At 34.6% G+C, this 16,583-nt stretch overlaps 1 pseudogene; it reads left to right on the forward strand.

The window, feature by feature from the left end:
• Nucleotides 1-14,187, forward strand: part of LOC124075845 (ankyrin repeat domain-containing protein 49-like) — a 139,120-nt pseudogene extending 124,933 nt beyond the window's left edge.
• The last annotated feature ends 2,396 nt before the right edge of the window (nucleotides 14,188-16,583 follow it).

Raw genomic sequence — 16,583 nt, forward strand, 5'->3', positions numbered from 1 at the left:
TTGGTTCTTTGAAAAAATAAATAAAATTGATAAACCATTAGCCATGCTAACAAAGAGATATATAGAGAAAACTCAGTGTACTAACATCTGTGATGAAAAAGGAAATATCATGACGAACACTAGAGAAATACAGAAGATAATCAGAAATAATTAAAAAATGTGTACTCTAATAAAATAGAAGATATTGAAGGCATCCTCAAATTTCTGGAGGCAAATAATATGCGCAAATTAAATCAGGATGATATACACAATTTAAACAGATTAATTTCAAGCAAAGAAATAGAGGACACCATCAGAAGCCTACCACCAAGAAAATCCCAGAACCAGATAGATACACAGCTGAGATCTACAAACCTTCATAGAAAAACTAATAACAATACTCCTCAAATTATTTCATGAAATTGAAAAAGAGGGAACACTTCCAGACACACACTATGAGGTCAATATCACACTGATTCCAAAATCAGACAAACTTCAGATCAATATTTCTAATGAATGAATATATATATATATATATATATATATATATATATATATATATATATATATTTTTTTTTTTTCCCCAATAAAATTCTGGCAAATCAAATGCAAAAACATATCAAAAAGATAGTGCACCACAATTCAAGTAGAGTTCATCCCAGGGATGCAAGGTTGGCTCAACATACAGAAATCAATGACAGTAATTCATCACATCAATAGACTCAAAGACAAAAATCATATGATCATCTCAGTAGATGCAGAGAATGCATTTGACAAAATACAGTACACCCCTACCTCTTCAAAACACTAGAATAACTAGAAATATCAAGAATATATCTCAATATTTTAAATATATCTCAATATTCTAAATATATCTCAATATCTCAATATATCTATGCTAAGCCCCAGGCCAACATCATTCTAAATGGAGAAAAATTGAAAGCATTCCCTCTAAAATCTGGAACAAGATAGGGATGCCCTCCTTCACCACTTCTATTTAACACAGTTCTTGAAATGCCAGCCAGAGAAATTGGACAAAAGAAATTAAAGGGATACACATAGGAAAAGAAGTCAAATTATCACTATTTGCCAACAGTATGATTTTATACCTAGAAGACCCAAAAAATTCCATCAGAAATCTTCTAGAACTAAAAAATGAATTCAGCAAAGTAGCAGGATATAAAATCAACACCCATAAATCAAAAGCATTTCTGTACATCAGTGACAAATCCTCAGAAAGGGAAATTAGGAAAACTATCCCAATTACAATAGCACCAAAAAATAAAATAAAATACTTTGGAATCAACTTTACGAAGGAGATGAAAGATCTCTATAATGAAAACTACAGAATGTTAAAGAAGGAAATTAAAGGAGACCCTAGAAGATGGAAAGATCTACCTTGTTCTTGGATAGGCAGAATTAATATTGTCAAAATGACCACACTACAAAAAGCACTATACATATTCAATGCAATCCCAATCAAAATCCCAACAACATTCCTCACAGAAATAAAAGAAGCAATCATGAAATTCATCTGGATAAGTAAGAGACCCAGAATAGCCAAAGCAATCCTTAGCAAGAAGAGTGAAGCTGGTGGCATTACTATTCCAGAACTTAAACTAGCAATAGTAACAAAAAACAGCATGGTATTGGCATCAAAATAGACTTATAGACCAATGGTACAAAATAGATGACCCAGAGACAAACCTACATAAATACAGTTATCTCATATTAGACGAAGGCACCAAAAACATATTGGAGAAAAGATAGCTGCTTCAACAAATGGTGCTGAGAAAACTGCAAATCCACATGTAATGAATTGAAACTAAAACTATCTCACCATGCACAAAACTCAACTCAAATTGATCAAGGACCTAGGTATTAAACCTCAGACCTTGTGCCTAATAGAAGAAAAAGTAGGCCCAAATCTCCATTATGTCAGATTAGACTCCAACTTCCTTTTAAGACTTCTATAGCAGAAGAATTAAAACCAAGAATCAATAAATGGGATGAATTCAAACTAAAAATCTCTGCAAAAGAAACAATCAGTGAGGTGAACAGAGAGCCTACATAATGGAAGCAAATCTTTACCACAAGCACAGATACAGTACTAATCTCTAGGATATATAAAAAACTCAAAACACTTAACATCAATAAAACAAATAATCCAATCAATAAACGGGCCAAGGAACTGAACAGACACTTCTCAGAAGAGAATATATAATCAATCAACAAATATATGAAAAACTGTTCAACATTTCTAGCAATTAGAGAAATGCAAATCAAAATTTCTGTAAGATTTCATCTCACTTCAGTCAGAATAGCAGCTATCAAGAATACAAACAACAATGTGGGGGAATGTGGGGGGAAAGGCACACACCTACATTGCTGGTGGGACTGCAAATTGGTGCAACCAATATGGAAAGCCGTATGGAGAATCCTTGGAAAATTGAGAATGGAACCACCATTTGACCCAGCTTCCCACTCCTCAGTTTATACCCAAAGGAACTTAAAAACAGCATACCTCAGGGACACAGCCACATCACTGTTTATAGCAACACAATTCACAATAGCTAAATTGTGGAACCAACCCAGATGTCCTTCAGTAGATATATGGATAGGGAAACTTTGGTACCTATACACAATGGAACATTATTTAGCATTAAAAGAGAATAAAACCATGGCATTTGCAGGTAAATGGATGGAGTTAGAGATATAATGCTTAGTGAAGTCAGCCAATCCCAAAAAAGCCTAAGGGCAAATATTTTCTTTGTTATGAGGATACTGACTCATAATGGTGATTGGCTGGGAGAATGTCTTATATAAAGTTCCTCTGTTCCTCCCAAAGGGGAGGAAGGGAAAGGTAGGGGGTATGGGGGTAGGAAAATGGAATGAATTAGACATCATTACCCTAAGTACATGTATGAAAACACAAATGATATGAAAATACTTTGTGTACAACCAGTGACTTGAAAAATTGTGCTCTATATGTATAATATGAAATGAGTTGCATTCTGCTGTCACATATAACAAATTAGAATAATTAACTAATTTAATAAAAAAATTCCATGCCAGTGCATAACCATTCTTCTTAGGTTCATGATGTGGAAGTAGTACCTAGCGCTTTGGCTCACATCATATTGACCAGAATTTTGTCACATGCTCATAAAAAGAAATGGGATCTGTAGTCTCTACCAGGGTGTCCCACCAAAACTCAGTATGGAAAAAAATGTTTAATTTTGTATACCACATAATTTATTGTGCTAACTATAATGCTAAGAAATTTTTACCTCACTTGCAAGATAGCATGCCTGGCACAGTCACATGGGTCCCTGGAAAAAGACATGGGATGCCTGGCTCTGAGACAAAGGTTTATTACTCTTCACACTCTAAGCAGCACGTGTGTTATCATATTTACATCAGTTTACCCTGCCTGCCAGACCCACAGGGGCAGTACACATGGATGCCTAAAGAGTTGGCTGGAGTTGGTTACATTACAAGAGAGGAACTTTGAACCTAAAGAACCCAAATCTTTTATAATGGTAGAAACATGCTTATATTTTGCTCTGGAAACGCTAGCTCCATTTCTAAGGCTGTTTGCTATATGAACATCCTCAGAAAGATAGTTCAGAACAAAGGACAATTATTGCCTCACTCATTTATGTAAATGCAAGAAACCCATGGAGAAATGTCTGCCAGAAATGACACTATAAAGAAAGAAATACGATATCATTCTTCATTGTGCTAGAACAGCAGGCATGCACCAGGATTTTTCCAGGGAAACCAGGACATAGGTTCACTAGTGGTTACCTGCTGTCTCTGCCATATCTTCTAATTCTTTAGTATTCACTATCTAGAATAATAATATATACCAGTTATTTAATATTAATATGTATGTAAAGATAGTAGTGCTCCATGCAGACTTTTTTCAGTTATCACAACTGATTCCTTAAATCTAAAGCTTCAGAGCTGGGGATATAGGACAGTAGTTACAGCACTTGACTAACAGGTACAAGGCCCTGGGTTCAATCAGCAGTATCACAAAGGGGGAAAAAAAATCTAAAACTTGCATGTGAGATCTTGAATTAGTTTGACAAGTTTTGATGTGAATACTGTGTTATTTAGTTAGGACACTAGACTAAAACTCCATGCATTTGGGACCTCAGGTCAGATTTTCTATTAATTTGATTTGTTTTTGTGCTGGTAGGGGTTGAATCCAGGGCCTCACATGCTAGGCAAATGCTCTACCACTGAGTTACATCTCTAGCCCTTAATTTGATTTCTAATCTTTAACCTATCACTTAACATTTATCTTCAATTTATTGTTCAGTATAACAAGTTATAAATGCCCTTTTCCCTGGATTAAGTTTGACTGGACCAACCCATTCATTATGGTCTTATAACCTCAGATGAATCTAGAACACTGGGTAACCCCATTGTCTAAAAGAGCTTGCGATTCTACTAATTCTGAGTTCTTTTTACCTCTTTTAGAAGATTATTTTATCCGCATCACAAAACAATGAAATCTTCTTTCCCTTAAACTTATTAAATTTTGGTCTGAGGTTTGGACAAATCCAACAGGCACTAAGTAATTTATTTACACACTGTTTGTAGTTGGGTTTATCTATATCACAGCTTTCACATCACATTCCAATCCCAGCTGCTACCTTGGAAAACTGTAGGGGACTTCTCAGAGGTTGTCTCCACATGGTCACAGGAGGAGAGACCACGGCACTTGTACCAAGTAGTTCCATCTTTGATCTAAATTCTCCTTCCTTGTTTGCTACTATTTGATCCATTCCTTTTCATCTGATCGCTGACAATTAAAGAGTGGGACTCTCTTTAATCACTTCTTCAATAAAGACCCAAGAAACATATCACCTACAATATTATCTCTTTTTATCCATGAGCTTCATCTAGTGCCACCAATTCTAAGGTGCTTTCCTGCCTTTCATGCTTTAATTACTTTTCAATATAGGTTCTCAAGTTATTGCAAAAGGCTTTATAAACTTTGTCAGCGGAAATGGAGTGGGGAGGACCCTGCATCTGACTAATTGATATATAGTTCTACCATATTTCCATCCTCCTCTTTTTATTTTCTAAAATTACAAAAAAAAAAAAAAAACTTTTTCTTAAAATTGTCTTTTTGCAAATTAGTACTATAGTATCTCAGGTCCAAGAACTTTTCTCAAGTCTATGCTTCCAATTATGGTTTTTTTAAAACAGCCACCCAGCTTCCCTAGGCAGGTATTTCTTATAATTTTTCTTTTCAATATCATTCAAAGTCCTTATTTTATAACAATTTTCCATTTATATTTTTTATTTAATTTTATTTTTACTCAAAGTCACAAATGCATACAGGAAGAAAAAAGAGCAAAAAGGTTTGTTAGAGAAAAATCAACAATTCTCTTTTCCTGGTCCTACTCCCACAGGGTCTTGATCTGCAGAGGCAAACACTTTTAACTACTTGCATTTTGTTTTTCTGGGGCCTGTCTCCAAATGCTTGATTAGCACATTTCTACCCCTATTTCTTATCTATTGGCCTCCTGCTGTGATAGATGTGGATCACTTATGCCACCTCCCTCCTCAGTCCTATTGGTAGTATTTTCACCACAGTTTTTCCTCTAAACATCTCTGCAAAAACAGAACTAGCTGAAACTCCATTTCCTGACCCATACATCATGAACTCTATCCCTTGGTTCCCCACTTTAAGATGACAAGACACCAAAGCTTCCCCCCTTTGCTTTAATTCTTCTCCCTCCTTCCATCACTCATCTCCATCAATTGTATCAATACTTTCAATAACAGCAGTGTTGATGCCATTTATAATTTGTTCTATAATCTTAGCATAGTCATCTAAGGCATGTATTATAGGCTGACTGGAAAGACAAAAATCAATAGATGATTTAATTTGATGTGGTCTATTAATAATGAGTTAGCTAATACACTACGACTATTTCCTTTTCCATGTCATTTTCTCTACTTAAAATAGAATATACTTAAGATCAGTTCAATTGGATTCTATTTCTTAAAAATCAATTCATCAAACATTTCTGGATTCAAGATCATATTATCTTTCTTTTCTTCCTTCTCTTTCCATATTCTGAATAAGTTGCTTTCTAGGCCTGTTGTGCAGACATTCCCTCACTGGATTCTCATTTAAATTCTGCTTCTTGAATCCTATATCTTCCTTTTGGATTTTTTGTAGTGTATCCTCAAGGAACTTTCTAGGAAAGGGTATCAGAATATCAGTCTGAAATGTTTTGATTCCATCATCATATTTAATATATCAACAATTACCTGTGAGTATAGAGTACTGTTGATAAGAAGCCCAATCTCACTAGGCAACATTTTAAAAAATTTCTCCTTAACCTACTTCTGGGATGTCCCCATTAAATTTGATATTTTGAAATTTCACAATGAAGTCTCTAATACCTCGACTCATTCTTTGTACATGGTTAGAATTATCCCAACTGTTTCAGTCTGAAAACTTGTATTCCTTTTTTCAAGTCTAAGAAATTTATTTCAGACTTCCATTTCATAATTTTGCTGGAACCTAGTTTCTGTGTATCCTATAAATTTAATAACTCTGTCTTTACATTCATTTCTCTCTACATTCTCTAATTTTCTTATCTCCCATAACTCAAAATTTGTTCCTATTCTGATGACCATGTGTTTATATCTCTAGCTTGTTCTCCCTCCAGATCTATAGATTCTATAGATCTATAGATGCAATTCCCAATTTGACCTTCATAGCTTCTAATTCAACTCAAATCCAACAAGGCTTAATTAGAGGTTTCAATTTGTCTTTTCTTCCTTAACACTTGTTTCATATTGTTAATGGTTTAGATATGAAGTGTTCCCCCCAAAACTCATGTGTGAGACAATGCAAGAAACTTTAGAGGTGAAATTATTGGGTTATGAAAGCCTTAACCTAACCAGTGCCTTAATCCAGTTGAACATATTAACTGAATGGTAACTGTAGTCATGTAGCATGTGGCTGGAAGAGGGAGGGTATGCCTTTGGGGTATAGAATTTGTCCCTGATAAGTATAGGGGTCTTTATGCTTCCTGTCACATTCTAAGCTGCTTTCCTCCTCCATACCCTTATGCCATGATGTTCTGCTTGACTCAGAGCAATGGAATTGCCCAACTGTAGATAGATCCTCTGAAAATGTAAGAATGAAATAAACTTTTCCTCCTCTAAAATTAATCTTGTCAGGTCTTGCAGGTATTTTGGTCACAGCAGTGAAAAATCTGAGTAAAGCACATACTAATTCTGTTACCAGTCAGAAACCTATATATTTAGTTCTTCAAAAGAAAAATTTATCAATTGTCTGTTCTTTTCTTCCTACTCACCAAACAGACTCAACAGTAAATGTGAAATTCGTTCCGAGTCTCAACACCTCTCTTCAACTCCACTAATTACCACCAAAATTACCTATTCCCAAAACTAGTGTTCCAAGAGTTTATAATCTGATGAGCAAGGGGGTCCAGTTGACTGTCTTGGTTTCAACTTCTAGTTTTACTTCAGAACATTTGTGGGAGCTTGCTATGACCAGAATGTGGTTTGGCCCTTCAAAATTCATGTCAATGCTTAAGTCCTTCATGCAGCAGTGACAGGTTGGAAGGTAAATGGGTCACGGAGGGACCCTCCATAAATGGATCAATGTCTTCCTCAAAAGAATTGGTTACATCCTTGAGGTTGCATTAGGGCTCACAGAAGTGAATAGGGTCTCTAGATACCTCATTGGTTACTGTAAGAGTGGCTTATTACAAAGCCAAGTTACTCCTAGCATTTTGGGTGAGGACAGCATTTCTTGTTTCCACTAAAGATTTACAGTCAAAGAAAATCACTTTTGTTAAATTTTCTGCTTATTCAAAGATAGAGCAAGTGTTTTTATTTCAAAAAAGGATACATGTAGAGCTAGTGATGAGAGAAAGAATCAGAAAAAAAGAAAGACACGGAAGTAAAAGATAAAGAAGAAAAACAGTAGTTCTCAGTTCAACAAACACCAACAGATATGCAAACCCTCTGTTCAGTTTAGGGGACGGGGGTCGAGTTCCTGAGACCTAAGAATTTACAGGAGTATTTAGAGCTCAACGTTCTTGTAATCCATTTCTAGGCTACATCTCCTCAGGAGGCCCAAATTGCTCTGCCATGCAGGTTCTGGAAAATCCTTAGGGAGTACACTGGGTACCCTATAAGCCAGGAAAAGGGGGGCAGGTGATTGGGTGAATCTAGACAGCAACACTTGACTCCTCCATAACCCAGAAATGAAGCAGTGAAAGAGCAGCTGAGCAGAGAGACACATGGACCCACAGAAGGCATTTCCTGAGGAAGGCCCCAAGCCGTCAGCATAGAACCTGGGCACACTGAGCACAGCACACCCCACAAAGGGGCTTGCAGAGGAGTGTCCCACAAACACCAGCCACCACCCAGTGTGTCCAAATACAAGTCCATTGACCTGCACCCTACACACCCAGAGGGGGCAGCAGCCCTACACCTTCCATAGGTTACCCAGGGCCACATCACCAGACCACAGTACCTCTACTTACCTCACATACTCTGAAATATACATGGGGGAGCCACACTGCATCTGACAGCTCTGGATACATGGGATTTTTCTTCAGGAGGGTATATAAGACTGACACCCCTAACAGGGAGTAAACTGGCTGCTAAGACATGACAATTAGTGACTGTATCCTGTGACCCAACAGAAAGCTGGCAGGTACTTGGACACACCAAAGACTAAAGGGGGCCTCTCAGAGTTGTATCAGAGACAGAGCTGATATGCCCACTACCAGGGAAAACAAATCCTGATGACAACCAATGAGGGAGATTCAATAAGAAATCTCCACACCTCAAATACCTTCACATGAACTATTATAAATAGCTCTAATATCAGTTCCTATCTAGCAGATACTACTTTTCATAAAGAATTGATAGGTATTACCTTATTATTTGATATTGCAGCACTCAACCAAATGGATGACATTTCTCCTAATGTTTTAAAGCAATAACTGGAGTCATTCTTTGTCTTTGCTATCCTATCTCCAGTTAACATTTGCTCTTCTTAGTCTTTGTTTTTCCTCTCGAATTATATAGTCCTATGTCAAATCCCCACCACCACCATTTTCTTTTTATTTTAGTTTGTATTATTTTCTCTTTTATCTGTATTTTTCTTTGCCCGTTTTTTTCTCCTTTCACATTTTTAACAGGTAATATAGTTTAATAGCACTCTTGGTACTTTAATAACTTGTTTCTCAACCTATTCAAGAATAATTTTATACTTGGATACTAGAAATTATGAAGAACATATTCAATAAAGATTGTTCCTAAGATTCATTAGTACATGGCTTTGTTCTGAAATGATTGCTCTTAATAAGGTTTTGTCTGCTCTTAAAGTGGTAAAGGAATCTATGTGTAAAAGTGGATTCCCACTGAGTAGAAGTATCAATACTCATATCCGCATACCCTGAGGCACTTAAGAAGCTCACTAAATAGTATAGAAGTATAAGAGATAATCATCCCAACAGATATCTTCACATGCAAACTACATGAAAAAGGAAGGGTACAAGTGACCCCGGACTGCACACAATCAACAGCTGATCCCATTGACACCATGGTGGAGGAAACGTCAGATAAAGAATTTAGAAAGATCATAGTTAAAATGTTCAATGAACTAAAAGAAGATGTAAGAAAAGAACTAAGAGAAAATATAAAAAGTAAAAGAACATTTCAATAAAGAAATAAAGATTCTGGAAAAAAATCCTGGGAATCAAAGATTTTTTAAAAAGTCACATTAAAAATTCAGTTGAAAGCATCACTAATAGATAAACCACTTACAAGACAGATTTGCAGACTCTGAAGACAAAATGTATAATCTTAAAAATAAGGGTAACACAGGAGCACCTGACCAAAGCTCTACAGAGCATAGAGTATCTTCAATTGCAGTGGTGGCATTGGACAGAAACTAAAGATGGATGTGAGATGTTTTTTAGGTAATGTATTTATGACTTAAATTATGTTCCATCCATAATAATCTACTTACAACTTAATAAAGTCTCAAGTAGACACCAATACAATATGGGGTGATTTCAACATGCCTCTCCTACCAATAGATGATTCATCCATACAAAAACTAATGAAAGATTCTTCAGAATGAAAAAGGGACTTAGACATTTCTAAAATATTTCATCCATCAACAACTTAATTCAATCTATTCTTTTTTTTTTTTGATGATTGATTGACTTTAATTGCTTTATGCTTTAGAAAAACTTTTTAGAAGGCATTTTGAGATCTCAGGTGCCTTTAGGACACGATTAAAAACATCAATTTCCATTATACTGTATAAGAATACAAGTCTTGGTTAATAGGTATTTCTGAATAAAATAACTTCTATGGGACCATAGGAAAGAATAGTAATAGTTTCATAGTACCTATGTCATTATGGAACAACATTATTTAGAAATATAAAAGTGATAGAAATTGCCCACAATGAAGTATAGGGCTAACTACTTTTCAACTGTCTTGATATGAGGTTAGTACAAAAAGAAATTTTATGCCACTTGAACCACAAAAGTGTATGGGATTGTGTTTGATACAATTATCATTTTTTTTACTCTGGAAAGATCTTTTTAACAAGCATAACTTTATAATTATTTACTTCTCCCAAAGTTTACCAGCAGGTGTCTGGAAGATGTTCTGAAGGTATTTTGTCCATCTCTTAGCCTAAAGTTCCATCTATTCTTAACAGTACAAGGAACCTTTCCTAAATAAACAATATTTTAGGATACAAAGAAAGTCTCAGCAATTAAAAAAAACAGAAATACCTTGTACCATCATAATGGAATAAAATTAGAAATCAATAGAAATAGAAACCATTTTAATACATGGAGATTAAATAATACACTTTTGACCAAGGAATGAGTCACAGAAAAAAAAATAGGGGCAAATTTAAAAATTCTTAGAAATGAATGGGAACAGAGATATATCAAAATTACTGAGACAGCTTAAAGTCATTTCTAAAAGGAAACTATATAGCTTTAAGTTCCTACATTTAAAAAAAAAAACAGATCTCAAATAAATAATCCATTACATATCAAGGCCCTAGAAAAGCAAGAATATTCTAAAATTCCAAATTCAGTAAAAGACAAGAAATAATTAGGATCAGAGCCAAAATTAATAAAATTGAGAATAAAAAATACACAGAATCAGTGAAACAAGGAATTGGTTATTTGAAAAGTTACACAATATTGATAAACCTGTGGCCAAACCAAAAGAAAAAGAAGACCCAAATAAACAAAATTAGAGATGAAAAAGAAGATATCACCACAGATATTTCTAAAATCCAGAGGATTATTAGGAACTATTTTGAAAATTTATACTCTGATAAATCAGAAAATCTAGAAGATATTAACAAATTTCTAGACCCACAGAGCCCCCAAATTGAACCAAGATGATATAGAAAGCATAAAGATACTGAAGAAGCAATTAAAAGCCTTCCAACAAAGAAAAAAAGCCCAGAATCAGACAGGTTTCTCAGCTACGCTTTATCAGAACTTAAAAGAACAACTAAACCAGTCTTCCTCAATTATTCCATGAAATTGAAAGGAAGGGACACTTTCAAACTCACTTCAAGAAGCCACTATCACCCTGACACCAAAACCAGACAAAGACTAATATCTACAAAGAATTCTACAGACTAATATCCTTGATGAATGGAATATTACAATTAAAAGAGAATAAAATCATGGCATTTGCAGGTAAATGGCTGGAGCTGGAGAATATCAAGCTAAGGAAACCAATCCCAAAAAACAAAGGCCAAATGTTTCCTCTGATATATGGATGCTGATCCATAATGCAGGGAGGGAGTGGTGGAGGAACTTTAGATAGGGCAAACGGGAGGGAGGGGAAGCGAGGGGGCAAGGGAGTAGGAAATATGGTAGAATGAGATGGACTTCATTACCCTAAGTTCATGTATGAAGACACAAATGGTGTTACTCTACTTTGTGTACAACTGGAGACATGAAAAATTGTGCTCTATATATGTACTATGAATTGAAATGCATTCTGCTGTCATATATAACAAATTAGAATAAATAAATTTAATTTAAAAGTATATGAAATGTTCAAATATGCATTATAGAGAAATCATTTTTTATCTTTAAAAATGTCTTAATAGTCTAGCTAACAAGTGTGCCATTTTCATTAGCCTCTTTCACCCATGTAGTACTTCATCAATTTGAGGAATTATAATGCTATTTTCAGTTGAAACTGTTAACATCATTATGAATATTATTATGATTACCAAGGTGAAGAATTTGGTCATTAACTTTACATGTTTAATTGGTGTAAATGATTTGAATATAAAGTTTACATTCGTTGTACTTACATACACAAAAAAAATAATAATGGAAAATTTGTTAATTTGCTTCTTAAGACTTTATGGTAGAATTTCTTTAAGAATAAACTTTCATACTACATGTAAAATTTTATTTGAAAATTCCATTTAATCATCTTCTCCTTGGTTAGGTAAGTGGTCAGGTTCACCTAAATAAGCATATTTTCAAAATTTTGGTATCAGGAAGGGAAAATTAATAATAAAATAATTTAAATAATGAAAAAAGGCAAAAATCCTTAATAAAATATGAGCAGACCACATTTAAAAACACATCGAGAAAATCATACACCATAATTGAGTGGCTTTCATCCCAGGGAAGCAAGATTGTTTCAACACACATAAATTAATAACTGTAATTCTCCATATACATAGAATTAAGCGTAAGAATCACATGATCATCTCCATACAGAAAAAGCCTTTGACAAAATCCAGCTCCCATTCATGTTAAAAATGCTGAAGAAACTAGGGATGGAGGTAACTTACTTCAACATTACCAAGGCAATCAGGCAAGAAATTAAAGGAATACAAATAAGAAAATAAGTTGTCAAATTATCTGTTTGATGATGTCATGATCCAATATGTAGAAGACCCAGAAAATCACCAGAAGAATTCTACAGTGAATTCAAAAGTAGGATACAAAATCAACTTTGTAAATGAATAGCTGTCCTATATTCCAATAGTGAGTCTGCTAAAACAAACAAACAAAAGCCTTCAGGAAACTTTTCTGCTGACAATAACCTAAAACAAAACAAAAACATAAAAATCTTACACACACACACACACTTTGGAGTAAATCTAAGGGATTCCTGAGAAGCCAAGGGGACGAATTTGAAAGCAAGATTCACAGTAGCAACTTTCCTCTCTGTAAAATCTTGATGAATAAAAAAACTAAAGGAAAAAAACAGTTATAACTCATATCTCTAAAGGTCATACCCTAGCATTTTAATTTTTTTTAATTTTTTTAATTTAGAATAATTGGGGGAAAAAAGGTAAATGATGGCGGAAAACCAGACTGAGAGAATTCTTTGGACTTTTCTGAAGACTTGGCTTGAATTTCTGGAAACACGTGGACATCTTATTCCCACTAGCACCCAAAGTCTCCGGGTAAGCAATTCTGATGAAGATGAGGAACAAGGTGGAAAAAAAAAATGAAGAGTGATATCAACCACAATGAAGAAAAAAAGGAAAAAGAACCAGGCAAATTTTCGTTTTAGACTGCCAAAAAAAAAAAAAAAGGATTTCTACAATGTAAAGACTACTGAGAAAGCCACGCATGTGAACACTAGGAAAGAAGGAGAATGTGCTTCTCTACATCAAGAAACCTACAGTGTACACATGGATATTGTCAGTGAACTCTTGTACAAGAGGCAGATGTTCATGCAATAACTGTGGTGGCTGGACACCCCTGCATACCACCAGTAAGTGGGATAATAACAGAGTGGCTTCTTCCTACTTCAGTATGATGCAGATGTCAATTCTCAAACAAAAGGCTTCTTGGCCCCTTGCATCTTTCTGCTGGGAATGGAGACAGCAAAGATGACGAGGAACACTCCATTATCCATACTTGTATGTATACACACACACACGTGTGTGTGTATACACATATATGTGTGTATATATACATATATATACACACACATATATACATAAACAGATAGATAAATCATTATATCAAACCAGGTCTAAAGAACAACTTGGAAGAAATTGCATTTGATATTGCCAGGAGAATGAGTATCTGTCACTACCACTTTGAAATTGAGAAAGGCTATACTAATCTTTCAACTCAGTCTAAAACATTCTAGTAATTTTCTTAAGTTTCTAAATACCAGTGCCTCCTTTGTATACAATGTAAAAATTTTCCATAATAAAGTTGACATCAAAAGTCTTCCTACAAAAATTCAGTGGTACTCATAGTAATGTTATTCCAAGTGAATTACCTGATCTTGATGTCAAAATGAATTTGAGAGTTGTTGATCTATATCTTTAATGATTTCTGTGGAGTTTGTGATCTGTATGAGGAGTAATTTAACCTTTTCTTAAAAAGGACTCGATATGCTACAACAAAAACTAAAGATATTTTTGGTGGTCATCCAAGAGAAATATATTTTTAAATAACTCATATCCCAGATCTTTGTTGAGAATTTAGCATAGTTCCATGTATTTTTATAAACTGAGGTAAGTGAATTTAAGAGTCTTAAATACACTGATACAACTCAGCTAACTATATTCCATGGCCAGTTGTTTTTACTTTAAACCATAAAAATTAATATATAAGTGACATGACTTTTCATAAGTTAAAAAAAATGCTTTTTTTTTTTCCTCATACATGGAAAGGAGAGTCAAATCAGACCAGAAAAAGGTGGGGAATGCAAAGGATCCCATGAAAATAAAGGGGGAAGGAGAAAGAAGAAGAAAAGGGAGGAGCTGTGGAATGAAGTTGACCAAATTATGCTATGTACATATTAGAATATATCACAGTGAGTTCCGCCCTTATATAAAGCAACAATTTAAAAAATAATAAATAGAAGACAGACCAGTAGAGTAGAGATGGGGAACAGGGGGAGGGAAATTATAATATCAGGGATTGAAGTGTCACAAATTATATTCTATGCATTTATAAAAATGTCAGAATGAACTACTATAATGTGTAACCACAATGCAATAATAAAAATATTTTTAAGAAACAAAAAGAAATTATGTGAAATGGATTTACTTGAAAGGGTTTACCAAAAAACTTGGGAGAATGGCAAAGTCAAATAGGGTAAAACAAGAAACCATACAAACTATATTGAGTAAGCCCACAGCTAATAACTTTTATCTCAATTCCACAGGGAAACTTGAGACACTGGGGTTGCTCCTCAGAGTCATTCCAACTAGGGACATCAGAGCTGTGGAATTTACATTCCTACACTGTCAGGCATTGGTTAAGAGTTATTCCAAGGAGCCAAACATTCCCAGGCCCTTTCTGCTCTACAGACAAGCAAAGTAGACTCTGGCAAGTGGAGAGCTCTTGACCCCAAACTCTGGATTGGTTGTTAGAAGTGACAAGGGCATTAAAGAGTCATGGAATCCATGGGAATATGGCAGCACTGACGTCCTCTACTCTGTCTTCTCTTTGCTAAAGAAAAGAATCCTCAAACTCTTATGAGGTCCTCTGCTCCTATGGCTATATATACCTGTTCCTCCCACCTCCCCCGCCCGCAATACTCTTCCTCACTAAACACCAGTCCTGCCAAAAAACGTTCTGTTCCTTCAGAGCAGTAAGTTTTCACCTTGAAACTTTAGACTCACTACTCCCCATGTAAAAGTACATGATTAAAGGAAGAAATATTCAGAAACTATATGATTTAAGGATTAATATCCAAACGAAAAATACTCATGAAAAACTTCTGGCCAAAATAAAATAAACCAGAACAACAATACAGTTCAAGAAAAGCAGAGATATAACAATCAGAAAACAGTGGTAAGAAAACCAGTAAACACCAAAATTCAAAATAACTTGAACAAAACTTTAAGATTGAAAATGAAATTAGGTTGGGTAAAAAAAAAAAAGGAGGGAGAAATGAAGTAGATAAAGTTAACAGTTTCATCAAATTATTCAAGCATGAAAATGTTTTTTGAATAAATGAAGGAGGATTGGAAAATATAACAAACTTCCAAACAACTAGAGGGAAAAAGGAAGAAAAGACACTCAGTCTATTCCACTGACAGTAAGAAAAATGAAAAGAGGAATAAGAAAAAAAAATTTAAAGTTGTCAAATTAATTCCAAATGAATTACAAGTTTAAATGCAAAAGAAAATAAAGGTTACTGTAGTATAAAACACTAGGCTGGGGAAAGGCCATGTCACTAACACCAGAAATTTAAATAGAAATTACTGATAGATTTAATAGCACTAAGAAGCAGATCAAAACTTCAATACTGGAAAACAGACAAAATCAGCAGAAAAATAACAAAAGCGGTAGGAAAAAAATGGTTTTAAATATATAAAACTTGGGCTGGGCTTACACGTGAGTGGTAGAGCACTTGCCTTGATCCTAAGCACCACATAAAAATAAGTAAATAAAATAAAGGTATTGAGTCCATCTACAACTAAATACATGCGTGTGTTGCGGAGGGTGTGCTTAAAACTCATCAACAACAAAAAAAAAATTTAAAGAAAAAAAATGGCTATTGAACAAGAATAGGTCATACCTGAA

This window comes from Marmota monax, unplaced genomic scaffold (assembly GCF_021218885.2).
Source record: "Marmota monax isolate L192 unplaced genomic scaffold, Marmota_monax_Labrador192_F-V1.1 WCK01_AAM20220418_F8-fsc00088, whole genome shotgun sequence".
NCBI classification, from domain to species: Eukaryota; Metazoa; Chordata; class Mammalia; order Rodentia; family Sciuridae; genus Marmota; species Marmota monax.